General features: G+C 37.6%; 1 pseudogene across 1 annotated transcript; it reads right to left on the minus strand.

Annotated features, from left to right (window-relative positions):
• Positions 1 to 863: 863 nt before the first annotated feature.
• Positions 864 to 11,430, minus strand: LOC149029296 (lactoylglutathione lyase-like; annotated as a pseudogene). The gene is made up of 9 exons (XR_016171011.1): positions 11,276 to 11,430; positions 11,052 to 11,171; positions 10,858 to 10,919; positions 10,099 to 10,159; positions 9,564 to 9,643; positions 9,393 to 9,462; positions 6,193 to 6,282; positions 2,130 to 2,251; positions 864 to 1,131 (listed from the first exon to the last, which is right to left on the minus strand). The product of XR_016171011.1 is annotated as a lactoylglutathione lyase-like (transcript).
• Between the last annotated feature and the right edge of the window lie 2,147 nt (positions 11,431 to 13,577).

Consider the following 13,577-nt stretch of genomic DNA (forward strand, 5'->3'; position numbering starts at 1 on the left):
ATGTTAATCACCAGAAACAATGAAAGAGGCCATGCTTCATGGCTCATGCTTTGGTTGAAGGTGTGCACAGCATTGGTCGAATCAGGTCCCCATCAACTAGTCTATATCCTACAGTAGTGGAGGAAGGATTTACCATCGAATGTTATGTCCATTATTTCTGATGCTTTGTATTTAAGCTCTTACTTAGTGGATTGTAATTTGTTTTATGTCTCAAAATGGATCAACTCCCCTCACATCCACTCCTTGGTTATAGAACCTTTTCAATTTTTTTTTCTTGGCTATGCTGCTCAATATATTGAATTATCTAAAAAAATATATATATTAATCATTGCCGACCGAACTAACCTTTAAAAATGTTCTAAATTGAGGACGGCATGAGGATGCTTTTTAAAACTTTTTGCTCATCTATCTTGCTCATAAAGTACTAGCATGCTCTTTGAAAGCATGCTCTCATCCTCCCTCATTCACATATGACCCTCTCAGGCCTTATGTGAGTGTGAGAATGGCCCTGTCAGGCCTTATGTGAGTGTGAGAAGATGGAAAGACTGCCTGCTTGAGTAGAGAAGATCTCTCTCTCTATAGTTCCCCCTATCTGTCCCTGCTCTCTCTCCCTCGGCTCTCTCACTGGTGCAGTCATTTTCACTGACATATTCATGCTTCATTTATCTGACTGTTTCGAGTGAAAAATACGTTTGATCGGATTTCATCTGGGTTTCTTTGTGAGTCTAAGAAATTCCAAAGATGTCACTGATTTCATGTTAGTCAAGTTCTGATCCAAACCCTTTACTGCTAGAATCATTAAAGGACTAGAGATCAAGCACCATGGATTAGCATTGTTTAAGAGGATGGATCATCTCCACTACCAACAGGTAACATACAAAACCAATAAGATCACAAAATGACAGGCTTTTTATTGATTGTATGTTCATCGAGTCAAGCTACAGAACGAAACAACGCAAGGACCATGAGACATACGTAACCATCTACCATTTCATAGTTCGTACAATCAGCATGAACAGTCAACATGTAGGTAGAACAGAGGAAGTATTTTCGCTCCAAATCAAGGACCAAAGTCCATTATTGTGGTGAAAATCACTGATGTAGCACTGTAGGAATTCCAACTTGAATTTCCTGCACCAAAGCCAAAATATTTCAGTTACATTGTACATGAAGTTCCAATTCATAAACGATAATCGATTGAACATCCAAGTCCAAAGGTAAAAACAGTTGGTCCAGAAGACCAATCAGGAATATTCAGCAAGAAGCCTGGTGAGTTCATATATTTCCATCTTCACGGGCTAGGAAGCCCTAGGTCTGTAACTCTCCATTCCAAACCATGGACCATCTCAGTTTATGGGAATCAAATGGTTCACTAGGTCCGTATGAACCTTGATAGTTAGGCCAGTTACCGTAGGTGCTGAGGTTGAAGATTGCTTGGTATTCTTGATCTGGGCAGGATCGTTTAACGAACTCGAGTGTTAGATTGAAGTAGCATTTTTTCGGTCTTCCACTTACTTCCAATCAATAACCCCACTTCAATTTCCAAAAGAAAATCATCAGATTCAATTTTGATTGGTATTCAGGGTCAGCAGGAACTATGTGGTCTTCTGATATTTAGGACAGTTGAAGTGCGCCTCTCCAATTCAGCAGGCTCCATAGAGCCAACACCAGCACCACCAAGTGCACACTGCATCTTTACAGTCTCCTGGGAATTCCAGGCTTTCAGTTTAACATGACTCAAGTTTTCATTTTCAGAGGTTTCAGGAACGGGAATCCTATGGAGAATGACCCGTTTGACTAGGCCCATGAAGTCCTCCTCCAGGACAGGGATTTAGTATCAAGAAATTTAGACCCATTGAAGGAGTGTGAAGGAGTAAGCAAAGTGTGCGTGTGTTCTTTTTTCTTTTTTTTTGGGGTGTGTGTGTGTGTTAATTCTCTGAACACTCGCTCGGTCATATTGTTGAAATATGCCACAAAATTTTACGCATTCATTCAAAAGGGTACCCTGCCCACCCAATTGTGAACGATGAAATCAACCTCTATATGGTGGAAATAGGTGCCATATGGATATACAGGAGAATTAAGACAAAGAAATTTGAAAACAAAAAGAGAGATGAAAACAGACAAACCTAAATTCTTGTCATATCACATCAAGAAGCAACAACAGTTGACTGCTTAATGTTTTTAAGATCAAAGATCTCAATCCAGTAGCCATCAGGATCCTTAATGAAAGCAATTCCTTTCATTTTACCTGCAACATTTCCGATAAAGAAATTTCAAGATGTGCAACTTAATAATTTCAGAAGAATGGCCATCGTCGATCTTAGAAAGAAAACTTCAGGGGGGAAAATACATCAGGGATTACAAATAACCAGCCAATCATAAAACTGAAACCTAATGAATCATTTTAGTGGGTCAGCTCCTTGCAGGGCCAACATTCCAATTCAATGCTGCTCTAACTGATTGTATGCTTGCAGGGAAGATCACTTTGAAATTTTAAATAGCTCCATAACTTCAGCTGATAATGTCATTTCAGACATGAAATGTTGACTCAAACTAGTTACAAAATTAGGAATGAACTTACTATTTTTCCATATTTGACACCTCAGCATTTTATTTTTCTGAGAAATAAAAAAATCAGTCCACAGTTGTCAAGGTGGCAGCTAGCAACTAGCCATCAAGGCAGATTTTCAGGCCCTAGATGACTGGCTGCCAAGTTGCTAGGTTCCCATGTGATGATGGAATGCCAACAACCACCGCCCCTCCACGACCCCCCCACCCCGAACGAAAACCTTTTTTGAGCAACATCTATATGTTATAATAAAATAAAATAAAATAAAAAACCAAGAGATGTTGGCTCCCTCTCTTCCCCACCCCTACAGCTCTCTTTCTCATCTTTTAAATAAGTCTTTTAGACTTGAAAGGAGCAACTTTGACCCTACTATTTTGTAAATGGAGAGCTATTGAGACCCCTTAAGAGTTGAGTGCCACCCTTTGGTTGAGTGAATCCCTAAGACCCTAAGTTATCTTTTGATTGGATGAATCCCTTAGTTGTCTTTGATTTTGCATGTTTATTGCTTAGCATTGAAGCACTTTGATTTTTTATTCCTCAAGTCCCTGTGCATTTTGAACTGGCATGTATCACCAGATCCCAGAGCAAATAGAAAAAGGAAAACAGAAAGAGAGAGAGAGAGAGAGAGAGAGAGAGAGAGAGAGAGAGAGAGAGAGAGAGAGAGAGAGAGAAGAGTAAGAAGCATGGGAGATGAGGGAAGAAAGGATCAAGGATGGAAGAATATAAGGGAAAAGAGGGAGTCAGACAGCCACTACTACCACCAGAAGAGTTGGAAGTGCCAGTCACCATCACTATTGTCCAACAACACTATATTAGAATAAGAAAATGAAGACGAAAGCAGCAGTAGCTGCCTCTTCTACAGGAAAAAGAAGGGAAAACCTACTGCGTGTTGCTACTGCTTCCAGATTTATAATCAACATCATCTCTGCCAAATCCAATATGCTGAGTTGTCTGGCAAACAGGTGAGTAGAAGGGGGAGGACGAAGACATATCTAGACTCTTCTTTTATTCTTACAGTGTTATTATCATTTTACTTTATTCTCTAATTTTGTATTTTCTTTCATATTTAAAGAAAAAAAGGACCAAATTTCCTACTATGTACAAGAGATCCTTTCTGAAATCAAAAGTAAGAAAAGATTCTCTTCTATGGTCTACAACTCCATTATATATGTAAAAACCTAGTCGCCTAGATGCCTCCAACCACTTAGTATCACCTTGTTTTCATGACAACTATATATGAATCAACCTTCAAAGGTTTGATGCAGTTTCCTATTAGAATATCTATACATCTTCTCACATTCCTGCGCCAAATTCATTGTCCTACCCTAACTCAGTTGGAGTTACCCTGAGCCCAACTCCCCCCCCCCCCCCAAAAAAAAAAAAAAAAGAAGAAAGAATGCATATACACACACAAGAACACAACCAAAAGACAAGCGCAAGGCCAATCCAATATTTATTTCTTCCAAGTCCAAATGGAGAAAACAAAAATGTACAAATAAGTATCCCAATTCATTAATCAAATGGATGAAGTTTCCCAACAAAAATAAAGAAATTAAAGAATGAAAGAAGAAAAATCACAAATCTGAAAAGCAATTTGGCCTGTATGCCTTCTACTTTTTAACTTCAAGAAAATTTCATATATGAGATTTGGAAGGCCAGCTTGTGTCACATAAAAACTAATAAACGTACAAATCTTAACAAACCCAGCCAACAGGTACCCTTTTAAATTTAACGACATGTGATAAAATGACCAACTCATAAACATCACCTAGAAATAAACAAATTTTGGTTATGCTTGTTGAAAATAGAAAAGTTTGAGAGCAATGGTATTGGATAAATACTCAAAATAGCACAGAAGGAAGTTGGTCTAGGGGTGTTACTATGTCACTTCCCTTGAGACGTAATTTGGCCCACTGACTGTAGACGAGTTTCAGTGAATTGTCTCCCAGGATACAAGTTAGCCCAACAAAGGTTGATTTTCAGGTTATATTATATGCACAGAAAAACCTCCAGCTACAGAGTTTAGGAGAGATTTTCTAGCTACTCATATGTAAGCATGTGGGGTCATTTGTAGACATGGAAGTGCCTTTACAGCATAGAAATGACTTTTAAATCTCTTTGGAATCCACAATGGATAAGCCATCACCTTAGATTGCCTATCGGCTAAAATTATCAGCCCAGAAGATCTAGCTCAAAAAGATGCAAGCATATAAAATGACAAGTGCGTGTACCAAATGTGCCTAAATGGCCACACAACCCACTGACTATATGTACACATATGCGCTTGGACGGTATACTGTCCTCATACATACACCATATCACGTCTACCTTGATACTTGTATTTAATAATATGCGGAGACACCTATTTATAAAATCAAATTTTTTGATTCTCAGAATCTGATTTGGGGCTGAAGAAAATACACTTTCAGAAAATGCAAAAATGAAAGCACTTCATCTTGAATCCAAGAAACAGAAGACCCATTATATTCAAAATAATACAAACAAAAGTCACCGTCAAACCCAAGAAATTGCAATCAGTGAAGGCCTAAATGACTAAAGGGGAATAAAATCATCTAAAGAAGGATGAAACTGTGAAAGGAGGTCCAACTTCTCATGCAAACCCATCATAACTACAGTAGATCACAAGCTAACAAGGAAGAAGGGTCACAAAGTATTCCTGAACTCATTGGCTGCTACCCAAGGAGCAACTGAGCTAGGTACGATTGTCAATGCTCCTGTGGGGGAAACAGGGTTTTGCCGTGAAATCAGGGAAATTATTTTACTAGAAGTTAGATCATTCAGAATTATTTTACATCAGCATGCCTACTGCCATGGTGTAACACGTCGCAGATTTCTCCACGAAGTGAATATTAATAATGATCATTATTTTAAGAACAAATTGCATTGGCACCCCAAAATGGAGGTCTTAAAGCACTAACACCCCCACTTTATGTTTAAAAAGCACAAAGACCCCAAAATTGGATTTTCATTGGATATATTTGTCAAATTTATCACTGAAAACAATTAAATCACTGTTTATTTTCTAATTCATCACTGAAAACAGTTAAATCACTGTTTATTTTCTAAAATATCCCTATAATAAACAGTGTCTGAAAGGTTTTCAATGACAAATTAGACAACCATATCCAATGAAAATCCAATTTTGGGGTCTCTATGCTTTTTAAACATAAAGTGGGGTGTCAGTGTTTTAAGGCCTCTATTTTGGGGTGCCAGTGCAATTTGCTCTTATTTTAAGGATGCCCACATAACATAAACCAAGCCATGAGCTAATGGTAGATTAACCCGCACAACTTGACCACATCTACTTCTACTCAAGATTAATCAAAGTTTTCCGCAACACTAACATCACTTGCTGCTAGAGCATGTTCTCCAAATTAAAAATAAAAATAAAAAGCTCAATCTAGACCAACATTGAATAGTTGACATACCATTGCATTTAACTACCAGATGATTTGCTAAGAAAGGAAAAGCTATCAGAATGAGCAACAAATGGATGAAGCAAAAGGTTAAAGAAAATCAATAGCATACTTGATTAAGAATCTGATATTGGTTTCCAATGCCTAAAATCAAATTTTGTATTCTTGAAGGAGAAGAGTTACCATCAGTAGGTTTTTTCACAAACTCAACTCCTAGCCGTTCAAATCTCTCGCATGCCTTGTTTGTGTCATCAACAGTAATGCCTATATGGCCTGAAATCAAAAGCATGATTCAAAATCCACTAGAATAGGTGCCTCCCAGTAAATGAATCATAGATGAAACTAGCCAATAAATAAAATTATTCATACAACACAGACGCAAGCTAGATATGTAGATACTGAAAAAAAATAAAAATAAAAAAAGGACAAAAGTAAAAGATGATGAAACTCTAGTCAGAAAACCCTATTATAAACAGATAATAAACTCTATTTTTATTTTAATTCAATAATAAGTCTGACAGCTTATATTTTGCAATTAAATGCCTCAACAAAATGAATTATCAGCCAAGGCTTTAGATAAACCCCAATTCAAAAAATTTTAATTTATCAGTAGAGATTCAAGTGCAATTACAAACGATAAGCTTTAAGCCAAGGCTTTAGATAAACCCCAATTCAATACATTTAAATTTATCAGTAGAGACTCAAGTGCAATTACAAAGGATCAGCTTTAAGCCTTTAGTATTTTCACTTATAACGAATGATTTGACTTGACCCATTCAAGATAAGGTTCATTGGTGTATGCTTTTTTGCTAATGATATTGTTTTGGTAGATGAGACACAAGTAGGGATTAATGACAAGTTAGAATCATGGAAAGCAACTTGGGAATCAAAAGCAGTAAACTAAGTAGAACAAAGATGGAATATCTAGTATGAAACTTTGGTCGTGATATAGGATCATTTTTAAAGCTCAAAGAAAAATTATATAGGATCATTGTACGACTAGCTATAATGCATTGTGTAAAGTGTTGATCTATTAAGAAGCAACATATAGATAATCTTTGTAGCAAAAATGAGGACGCTAAGATAGATGAATGACAAAACTAGGAAAGATAAGGTAAGGAATGATCATATTAATCTGGGAGTTGCTCCGGTAAATGATAAGCTACGAGAAAGCCGACTGAGGTGGCACAATCACGTTCAACAAAAGCCTTTAAATGCCTTAGTATGGAGAAGTAAATTCATCTAGATCAAAGGCATTAGAAGAACAAGGGGCTGACCTAAGATAACCTTAGGAGAAGTGGTGCAAAAGGATATGCATATCTTAGGCCTTGTATCTAGTACACCATCAAATAGAGCTGATTGGAAGGCAATGGTGTAGCCGACCCCACTTAGTTAGGATAAGGCTTGTCATTGTTGTTGTTATTGTTGTTGTTGAGAGACTCGATGGAAAAGTGCTAATCTCGAGTGATCCGACCCCACTCAATTCAGCTTTCTTCAGATCGTTGAAATCATCGTCAACCGATCGGTACAAATTCATGAATATCCAAATACTTCAAACTTTGGCTCTTGTACCATATTTTAGACTCATAGCCACAAGTATTTACTTCAGATGCTCTCTCTGAATTTCTTACTATCTCATATGGATACCTAACAGTGATAAATGGTCCATTTGCTTTAACCAAGGCAACTATATTAAGCAAAATTCAACTAAGAGATATGATATGCTCTAGCTCCTAAAAATATGTAATGCCCCTCACAGCCCTTTGAATTCATGATACAAGTCAGTACCAATTATTGAAATATGCAACCAACATAAAATACGATCAGCTATTGTAACTAGGTAACCACTTAATAGTTTGTAACAACCATCCATAATAATATCATAGCAACATTTGCAATACATAATTGTCTCTAGAGCTTTTACTGTTATGTTGCAAATTCATCATTTTTTTTCCTTTTATTCTTTCTATTTTTTAAGGCATAGAAAGAAAAAAAAATTCATAGACAGAAAGAGGAGTTGAAAAGGTTTCCACGGGATAGTGAGGATACAATCATAAAATATGATCAAATCCCATGGGTAAAAGGTCCCTAGGTTACATGGACAAGTTCATATACATGGGAGTAGAACAAACTTAGAATCTATAGGAGTGAAATGATCACCAGCTCTCGTGATACCTCAGGCCCTGCAACCAACCAATTCCCTTGGTAGACCCTCCAATTCTACCTTCTCTTTTATCTTTAAGTAAGGACTTAATGGACAGTGAGTCAAGGGGGAGTGCAACTGCCCTTCCTCAATTTGTATTATAGGAATAGTAAGGTTAATGCAAAGATAAGCACCAACCCCAAATAGAGGGTAAATAAGGAAGTGAAGATAACCCTCAATCTGCAAATGCACAAAAAGCATGCGATTTGTAGAAGGCATCTCTCCTTGCATCTCCTTCTTTATTTGTCAAAGTTATAACAATTCTTACTAAATTTTCACACAAATGCCTAACATCTAAAAGGGGCCAGGAGGACTTTGCATGCCACCTGGATTGGGAGGGTAATGACAAACTTAATAGCTACTGGCGACTACAAAAGGAATGTAATAACTAGGGGTGCAAGTTTGGCCCTGACCCGCCCTAAGCCCGCCCTGAGCCCGAATAGGGTTTGGGCAACATTTTGGCCTTGAGGGTAGGTTAGGGCCAAAATATTCTAGGGCCTGGGATTATTCTTTGGCCCGTCGAGCCTGACCCTGGTCCTGATTTTGGCCCTCATCCTAACCCCAATTTTGTCCCTAATGCTTGATCTCAATGAATTAGGAACAGGGGACAAGGATAAGGCCAATCAGTGGTCAGGGCCAAGTATAGGGTCAATCAGGGCCAGGGCTAGGGCTAGGGACAAGGATGGAGACAAGGCCAATCAAGGCCAGGGATAAGACCAAGCATAGGGCCAAAGCAGGGCCGATCAGGGCTGGAATGGGCTTGACTTGGCCCTGTAGGGCTTAGGGTCAGGGACAATAATCCTTGGCCTGAATTAGGGTTGAGGTGGGATTGGGCTCAAATTAAAATATATAGGGCTGAGCTTGGGTTGCAAAGCCCGGCCCAGCCCGGCCCTGTTGCAGCCCTAGTAATAACAAACAGGATTTGTAAATTATTATTATATATCAAACTAAAAGTTTTGGGATCCAAATGGCAACTTATGCAAGTATTAAGTTATCATAAGCATGAAGAATAACTTCCATCTGGAAACTAAGAAGTCGTAGTGGATTTTCTTTCTTAAACACAGCCATAAGCACAAGTAAAAAACTGGAAATAAGACTAATCTTGTTCAGCTATCTTTTAGAAATTTAGAAATTGAGAAAGTTCAGTAACATATTTGAAATCAATAAATAAGGCACATACCAAATCCACGGGGTCCGAGTTCCCAGTGTGGTAGCCTTTGAAGTCAGGATCACTTTCAGTGCCCCAGTTACTGTTAAAAGCATCTCAATATTAAATGTAATAGCACTAGGAGAGAAACCAACCATATAAGAATTCTACATTCTGATGCCAAAAGGAATATATATCCCTTACTGTGTGAGTTCTATTGTGGCTGGTTTACTGAAGGTCCAGACTGTTCGCTCAGAAGGATTGGCTGGAGCAGTTGCTGTATCCTAACCAGAAGAAAATAATAATAATAAACAACACTAATAAGCAGCATGGTTCGAGTAATCGGAATCGGATCAGGTAAATTGTCCAGTTCTAATTGGAATCAGCAGCATCAATCTCAATTCCTGTCAATTCTGTGGACCATCTTTTGAATCACCTTGGTTTCATACAATCTCTTTACTTTTGCTATTGTTTACTTCCTTCAGTCAGTAAAATAGCAGAAAATCAATGAAATTTTACACCCCCCCCCCCAGCAAGTTCTCAAAGTTTATTAAGTCAAAACCTCCAAAAAAATCATGGTTTTTTGGGAATCATTGGTTCATTCTTCCAGATTCAAATTTCTAGGATTCAAGCTGAAAATGCTGGAAGACAATCCCATATCTGATTCCATAAACTTTAACCATGATGAGTAGGCCTATAACAAAAGATCTTTTCACATAAGTGATTTAACAAACTTTACCTCATAGCCCATAAAGTACAGGCTGAACTTCATTTCTGGGAAATCCAACCTCTTTAGTAACCTATAATGAGAAGAAACATCATCCAAGTAAAATCAGAATAACTGCTATCAGATATGCAGAAAAGCATATCTACCAATTAAAAATAGGACAATAATAGCAATGTCACAGCATATGTCATTCTCAAGTTACCAAAAAATCCTAGAACTTTAATTAGTTAAAGATCTCCTCAAAAAGTAGTTTAAATTATTATCAAAACTTGTATAAAACTTGTTCTAGGATTATCAACGTCATGAACACAACAAATACAGAGCCTGGGTTTGTTTATCCGATCAAAAATGCATTTTTAAGGTTATTCCAGATATACTGATCGCAATTACCAGCTTCTCAAAAAATTGGTTGCAGTAATGCATCAATTTTCAGGAAGGGTGAAAATAAACATATAGCAAACACAAGCACTCGCTCTGGCATACATTCCTACGGCCCCATAGACATGAATGGACTCAAAGTGACACACCATCAGAAATAGCATTCACAGAGGCCCATAGAGGGACCCTACCACCTAGACAAGATGCTCCACTGCTTTTAGCCAACCACAGTGTTGTTAAGGGCATACTAGAGAATTGGTGGATCAGCCATATACCACAACTTTCAAACTCAAAACCAACATAGACATTGAAGAAGACTGATAATAAACTATTCCCCAAATAGTATTAAAACGGCCCAAAACTTCACAGCGGGAGATTCTCGGAAGAACTTACTTCATGCCCAGTACTCCAGAGTAGAAAGCAAGGCTGGCTTTGGGATCTTTAATCCGATACATCTATAAACCCAATTTTATCATCAGAAATACTAATATAGAATCAGGCTGGAAGTTTCTCATCCAACCTGAATGATCAAAACAAGAAATGAAACAAAGACGGAGAGGGAAAATTTATTGAAGCAATGGGCTCACAGTTTGTTGCATGAAGTATCCTTTAGTTGCTTCATCTGGGCTGTCGACGAGTCCTGGATTGTTTGAGGGAGATTCCTTCAGCTCCGATGCCATTGAAAATAGCCGAAATCTACTGAAATCCTGCAAGCATAAGAGAGATTAGTCAAATAGTGGTTTGGGTGAAAAACGATGGAGAAGTACATGATCAAGATAAGAGATGAGGAGAAGGAAAAAGGAAATGAGACCTTTTTCTTGTCAGAAAACAAAACAGGGATTGAAGAGATTGAAGATGTGGGAGTTTTGGAGGGGATTCTAAAGAGTAAATGGCGACAGAGTGCAGAGGATAAAAAGGATGTAGCCATGAACGGAGAAACGGCCGAGCTGAGCTCACTGTTTGATTTAATGGAATTGAAATGAAAGAAACTTGAGAATGGTCACTCACAGTAACAGTTGCCACTCACCCCTGCTCCTCCTCGCAGCTGAAAGCTTGTCGATTTGGTCGTAAGAAAACGTCTTTTGAGAGAGGATGGAACTTCCGGGTTCTTATAGACTGTGGTTGCCGTCTTTGTTTATACTTATATTTATATTTATATCTTCTGAATCGAGCGGTTCAGTGGGATTATCGGTCCGGTTTGGAATGTTTTTTTAATGTATTTCTGAAAAGAAAATAGACCATTCGTTTATTTATAAATGTATGATGTGTCCTAACATCACATCAATTTTTTTTTTAAATTTAATCACAACCTCTTGATTTGACTTGTAAATGAACTTCTAATCTTTTGATCTAATGTTACGACACATGTCATATATCCACAAGGTACATTGGATATCAGTAGTCATCCTTTAGTTAATGCGCAGTACTATGCTGCTTACTTTTCATCCTTTTGTGAAACGGACAGTGCGATTTTAATCTTGACCATGGGCTGCAAATGTTACAAATGTTACTCAGCATCCAAGCCAAATGCCGGATTATCACATACACTGCACGAAGAGTCTAAACCATGACCTCTTTATTAAGAGCTGTTAGTAATTACTGAATAAGTAACCTTTCAATCATAGGTTTTTCTTTACCAACCTAAGGGTTGAACGCTTCCTTATAAGGTCAAGATGCCGAATCTTCTTAGGATTTCCCTCCGTGAGTAAAAACATAATAATTGAGCATTAGACATGCAACCTGTCATAATCAGAGATGATAAGATCAATTTTAAAAAGAATGGTACATAAGTCCAAGTATGGAACTTAAGAAAAGGAAAATGTGCAAGTGCAACCATTAGCCGATGAGATCTTTCCCATGAATACTCGTATGACATGCCTCACACACTCTCACATTGCGTTTTGAATCTAGATTCTAGAATCATCCTTCTTACTAATGGTTATGTTTCGCAGTTTAAAATAAAAAAGAACAAAAAATTTTAAGTAAGATTAAATTAATCATTTGCATTGTTTATCATTTTATTTTTTTCTTTCGTGAAAATCTTCTTCCCTATGGCCATTCTGAGACAGATTAAAAAGCCACTTTCATGATCTGGTGTAAACAGTTTTACCCGATCAGACCATGTCATCTCTATCCTTGCGAGTCATATTATTATCCATGTAATACGAAGAGGGCATGCCGTGGAATGAGCTTTCTCAAAATAAAGTGAGTTTAATGAAATCTTATCATATTAAAAATATATTATTGTAATTATTTTAGGATTGAGCTTTTCTCCATGCATGATGAAAGGGTAATAGACTCTTCTACCATTAAGGAAGTGTTGTTTTAACCCAGACAATCACCCCTTAAGGCTTTCATGTTGCTTTATGTTGTAATGTGACGAATTATTCCTCTAAAAATAAAAGTATATTATTCACAAGACCCCAATAGGATATTTATAATTACAACTTAGTTAAGTCCTATACTAAGTAGAAAAATCAAATATAGAAATAAAACTCTAGACTTAGGAGGAAACATAATCCTATTCTAATTAGGAAACTTAGTCCATGTTTTCAACACTTCCCCTCAAGTTTGAACATAGATATTTATCATGCCTAACTTGCTCATAATGTAATTGAATATCTTCGTGCTCAAGCTCTTTGTGAGCACATCAGCCCGTTGCTCGTTTGAAGTAACAAATGTGATATGGATCAGCCTAGCCTCAAGCTTCTCTTTGATGAAATGTCTGTCAATCTCCACATGCTTAGTCCTATCATGCTGTATTGGGTTATAAGCTATGTTGATTGCTGACTTACTATCTGAGTATAATTGTATAGGAACTTTCAAATCTGTCCCAACCTCTTGAAGCAGCTCTTTAAGCCATAGTACCTCACAAATGCCTTAAGCAATCGCCCTAAACTCAGCCTCGGCACTGGACCGCGCAACTATAGCCCGTTTCTTGCTTCTCCAAGTCACAAGGTTACCTCTCACATATACACAATACCCAGAGGTAGACCTCCTATCATCTGGACATCCTGCCCAATCTGCATATGTATATGCCTCAATCTTCAAATGTCCATGAGCTGAAATTAAAATTCCTTTTCCTGGAGTAGTCTTCAAGTATCTCATGATCG

This window comes from Hakea prostrata, chromosome 1, assembly GCF_041222555.1.
Source record: "Hakea prostrata isolate BN-2017 chromosome 1, UWA_Hpros_2, whole genome shotgun sequence".
NCBI classification, from domain to species: domain Eukaryota; kingdom Viridiplantae; phylum Streptophyta; class Magnoliopsida; order Proteales; family Proteaceae; genus Hakea; species Hakea prostrata.